Here is a 6000-nt window from a genome sequence, read left to right as displayed (position 1 = left end):
TTTGCAAGGCAAACCATCAAATCACAGGCAAGGCAAGTTATGCGACAACACTATGAAAACCAGCTAATTTTATGGTTATGAAAAACTACAAGATGTAATAATAACCCAACATAAAAATAAATGGGAAAAAAAAAAAAAGTAGGAGTCAAGAAAAAACTGGAGTAACAGGCAAGTTTGGCCGTGGAGTGCAAAATGAAGCAGGGCAAAGGCTAACAGTTTTGTTAAGAGAACACAATGGTCATAGCAAACACGATTTTACAACAACCCAAGAGAGGACTTGACACATGGACATCACCAGATGGTCAATACTGAAATCGGACTCACTAAGTTCTCAGCTGAAGACGGAGAAGCTCTATACAGTCAGTAAAAATAAGACCTGGAGCTGACCATGGCTCAGATCATGAGCTCATTACTGCAAAATTCAAGTTTTGATTGAAGTAAATAGGGAAAACCACTAGGCCACTCAGGAATGACCTAAATCAAATCCCTATGTTTATACAGTGAAGGTGACAAATAGATTCAAGAGATTAGACCTGATAGACACAGTGCCTAAAGAACTATGGAAGGAAGTTTGTAACACTGTATAGGAGGCATTAACCAAAACCATCCCAAAGAAAAATAAATGCAACAATGCAAAGTGCTTCTCTGAGGAGGCTTTACAAATAGCTGAGGAAAGAAGAGAAGTGAAAGGCAAAGTAGAAAGCAAAAAATATACCCAAATGAATGCAGAATTCCAGAGACTAGCAAAGAGAGATAAGAAAGCCTTCTTAAGTGAACAATGCAAAGAAATAGAGGAAAACAATAGAATGGGGAAGACTAGAGATCGCTTCAAGAAAATCAGAGATACCAAGGGAACATTTCATGCAAAATGGGCACAACAAAGGACAGAAACAGTATGGATCTAACAGAAGCAGAAGATATTAAGAAGAGGTGGCAAGAATATACAGAAAAATTACACAAAAAACAGTCTCAATGGCCCAGATAACCACAATGGTGTGGTCATTCACCTAGAGTCAGACATCCTGGAGTGTGAAGTCAAGTGGGTCTTAGAAAGCATCACTAGGAACAAAGCTAATAGAGGTGATGGAATTCCAACTGAGCTATTTAAAATCCTAAAAGATGATACTGTTAAAGTGCTGCACTCAACATGTCAATAATTTAAAAACTCAGTAGGGGCCACAGGACTGGAAAAGATTGGTTTTCATTCCAATCCCAAAGGGTAATGTCAAAGAAGTTTCAAACCACATACAATTCCGCTGGGCAACCTCAGAGGTGAGTATGTGCCAAGAATTCCAAGTACAACGATTCAGAGCAACCAGGATAAAATTGTCAACATTGACTATAAGGTAAATAACATTCAAAATCCTTCATGCTACATTCACTATGCTGAAGCCAGAACTGTGTATCACAACATAATTGTTTCAAAGAGCAGGGAATAGAGATCAGACAACATTTATGCTAACTAGAAACCTTATTCAAGAAACAATCCACTTATCATTGACTATGTAACCTGACGGGTTCCAAACAAAGTTGGCAATGCTTATTTAAGATTAATAGAGACAGAATACCACTGCTAAAATCCTATGTGGATGAATGAAACAACAGATTGCACGGAAGAACAATGACTTTCAAACTAAACGCAGATATGGCAAGGTTTGTTAATTTTGCAGATGACATGATCCTCTACATAGAAAACCCTAAAGACTCCACCAGAAAATTACTAGAGCTAATCAATGAATATAGTAAAGTTGCAGGATATAAAATTAACACACAGAAATCCCTTGCATTCCTATACACTAACAATGAGAAAACAGAAAGAGAAATTAAGGAAATAATTCCATCCACCATTGCAACAAAAAGAATAAAATACTTAGGAATATATCTACCTAAAGAAACAAAAGACCTATATATAGAAAACTATAAAACACTAATGAAAGAAATCAAAGAGGACACAAATAGATGGAGAAATATACCATGTTCATGGACTGGAAGAATCAATATAGTGAAAATGCGCATACTACCACAAAGCAATCTACAGATTCAATGCAATCCCTATCAAGCTACCAATGGTATTTTTCACAGAACTATAACAAATAATTTCACAATTTGTATGGAAATACAAAAAAACCTCAAATAGCCAAAGCAATCTTGAGAAAGAAGCCTGAAACTGGAGGAATCAACCTGCCTGACTTCAGGCTCTACTACAAAGCTACAGTCATCAAGACAGTATGGTACTGACACAAAGACAGAAATATAGATCAATGGAACAAAATAGAAAGCCCAGAGATAAATCCACACACCTATGGACACCTTATCTTCGACAAAGGAGGCAAGAATATACAATAGAGAAAAGACAAACTCTTTAACAAGTGGTGCTGGGTAAACTAGTCAATCACTTGTAAAAGGATGAAACTAGAACACTTTCTAACACCATACACAAAAATAAACTCAAAAGGGATTAAAGATCTAAACATAAGATCAGAAACTATAAAACTCCTAGAGGAAAAACATAGGCAAAACACTCTGACATAAATCACAGCAGGATCCTCTAGGACCCACCTCCCAGAGTATTGGAAATAAAAGCAAAAATAAACAAATTGGACATAATTAAACTTAAAAGCTTTTGCACAACAAAAGAAACTATAAGCAAGGTGAAAAGACAGGCTTCAGAATGGGAGAAAATAATAGCAAACGAAGCAACTGACAAAGAATTAATCTCAAAAATACACAAGCAATCCCTGCAGCTCCATTCCAGAAAAATAAATGACCCAATCAAAAAATGGGCCAAAGAATTAAACAGACATTTCTCCAAAGAAGGCATACAGATGGCTAACAAACACATGAAAAGATGCTCAACATCACTCATTATCAGAGAAATGCAAATCAAGACCACAATGAGGTACCATCTCATGCCAGTCAGAATGGCTGATATCCAAAAGTCTACAAGCAATAAATGCTGGAGAGGGTGTGGAGAAAAGGGAACCCTCTTACATTGTTGGTGGGAATACAAACTAGTACAGCCACTATGGAGAACAGTGTTGAGATTCCTTAAAAAACTGGAAATAGAACTGCCATATGACCCAACAATCCCACTTCTGGGCATACACACTAAGGAAACCAGAATTGAAAGAGACACATGTACCCCAATGTTCATCGCAACACTGTTTATAATAGCTAGGACATGGAAGCAACCTAGATGTCCATCAGCAGATGAATGGATAAGAAAGCTGTGGTACATATACACAATGGAATATTACTCAGCTATTAAAAAGAATACATTTAAATCAATTCTAATGAGGTGCATGAAACTGGAGCCTATTACAGAGTGAAGTAAGCCAGAAAGAAAAACACCAATACAATATACTAACACATATATATGGAATTTAGAAAGGTGGTAATGATAACCCCACATGCAAGAGAGCAAAAGAGACACAGATGTATAGAACAGACTTTTGGACTCTGTGGGAGAGGGCAAGGGTGGGATGATTTGGGAGAATGGCATTGAAACACGTATATTATCATATGTGAAAAGGATCGCCAGTCCAGGTTCGATGCATGAAACAGGGTGCTCGGGGCTGGTGCACTGGGATGACCCAAAGGGATGGAATGGGGAGGGAGGTGGGAGGGGTTCAGGATGGGGAACACATGTACACCTGTGCTGGATCCATAATGTATGGCAAAACCACTACAATATTGTAAAGTAATTAGCCTCCAATTAAAATAAATAAATTTATGCTAAAAAAAAAAATAAAAACAAAGGATCCTCCAGAGGATCTTCTTGATCCAGAGATCAAAACTGGGTCTCCAGAATTGCAGGCAGAATCTTTACTCTCTAAGCCACCAGGGAAAGTCCATGCATATGATACCACTCTAATGGCAGAAAGTGAGGAGGAACTAAAGTGCTCTTGATGAAAGAAAGTGTATGGAGAAGGAAATGGCAACCCACTCCAGTGTTCTTGCCTGGAAAAATCCCAGGAACGGAGGAGCCTGGTAGGCTACAGTCCATGGAGTTGCAAAGAGTTGGACACGACTGAGCGACTTCTTGATGAAGGTGAAAGAGAAGAGCCAAAAAGCTGGCTTGAAACTCAACATTTAAAAAACTAAGATCATGGCATCCAGTCTCATCACTTCATGGCAAATAAAAGGGGAAAAGTGGAAGCAGTGAGAGATTTTATTTTCTTGGACTCCAAAATCACTGCATATGGTGACTATAGCCATGAAATTAAAAGACGTTTGCTCCTTGGAAAGAAAGCTATGACAAACCCAGACAGCATATTAAAAAACAGATATACCACTTTGCCAACAAAGATCCATCAAGTCAAAGCTATGGCTTTTCTAGTAGTTATGTATGGATGTGATAGTTGGATCATAAAGAAGGCTGAGCACTGAAGACCTAATGTTTTAGAACTGCAGTACTAGAGAAGACTCAATCCTAAAAGAAATCAACCCTGAATATTCATTGCAGTACTGTCACTGAAGCTGAAGCTCCAATACTTTGGACACCTGATTCAAAGGGCTGACTCACTGGAAAAGACCCTGATGTGGGAAAGACTGAAGGTAAAAGAACAAGGGGGCAGCAGAGGATGAGATGGTTAGATAGCATCACCAAATCAAAACCAGCCTACACTATGGTATGTGGAGAATTATCTTCACAATTAAAACATACAATAAAGATTTAGAAGTAAGGGCAATTGCAAATTAGAAACAAATTTCCCTTCTCCATCTTAACCAATAAAACAAGAAGTCTAAGTTACCCTTGGTCATGCTTTTTAGAAGTATCTGCCATAAAATCTTATGTGCTGTTACTCATCACTTGTGGATATGCTTTCTCATCCTTCAGAACAATAGGATTTTGAAGGTTATAATTCATTCCTTTTTTGTCCCTTTATTGTCTATGTATCTGTGTTCCTCTTGGGGATTTTCTCTCCTTCATATGGTACATCAATCACATAACTTCACTTCCTCCATCACAAGGGCAGTAAGAACCCAGGCTGAGCAATGAAATTCCCTTTTCACAAACAGCACCTGAAAAGAAAATCTCTCCCTCTGAAATACTAAGAAGGTTCTGTCTTGAGCTGGCAAAGCCATATTGGTTGAGTTTAGTGGACCTGTGATGCGCTGTCCAGGTACCCTTTTCAAGCAAAGTCACTCATTTCCCCAGCTTCCAGAGTGTTGGCTGCTGATTGCTCAGAGCTGGAATTGCTGGAATTGCTCACCTGGAATTGCTATTGGCCACAATGAAACACTTCATCAAAGTTATGCCCCTTCCAGAGAGTGGCTCATAACCAATGCCCTGCTAATAGAGAGATACAATGGTATAGACTATTTGCTTCAATGTGGAGACCACTTTGAAGGCTTCTAGAGCTTCCTATAGGATTAGGCAAGGCTTCAGTTTGCAACCATTTCAGATGTGAGCATCTTTCTTTGCCTAGTCATGGCATTCTCAGTTGCCCACAGATACAGTTTCCAAGAGCTATGACCAATAAATCTTCATGCAACTCTCCACTTAAGAGCCTGCTTCCAGGGGAAGGAGAGGGTGGGACAAATTGAGAGAGTAGCATTGACATATATACATTACCGTGTGTAACACAGACAGCTTCTGGGAAGCTGCTGTATAATGCAGGGAGCTCAGCTCTGATGACCTAGAGGGGAGGGATGGGGGTAGGGTGGGAGGGAGATTCAAGAAGGGGATATACGTACACTTGTAGCTGACTCACATTGTTGCACAGCATAAACCAACCCAGCATTGTAAAGTGATTATCCTACAACTAAAAATAAGGTTTTTTTAAAAGGAAAAGTGAATTCTAAAAGAAAAAATTCTGCTTCTTGGGATCCCAACTGAAGATAGTTGGTGCACGAACAGAGCTTGTCTCATGATAAAAAGAACAGAGAAAACCAACTCTGTTCTCTGAACACCTTGATTACGTTACACTGAAAGCCAGAACACTCCTCGGTCTTCCAAGTTCCCTAAGTCAATAGATTTCATTTTTAACTTAGGCT

Source organism: Odocoileus virginianus, chromosome 26 (assembly GCF_023699985.2).
Source record: "Odocoileus virginianus isolate 20LAN1187 ecotype Illinois chromosome 26, Ovbor_1.2, whole genome shotgun sequence".
Classification (NCBI taxonomy): domain Eukaryota; kingdom Metazoa; phylum Chordata; class Mammalia; order Artiodactyla; family Cervidae; genus Odocoileus; species Odocoileus virginianus.
The sequence above is the reverse complement of the archived record's forward strand: the minus strand, read 5'-3'. Positions refer to the sequence as shown.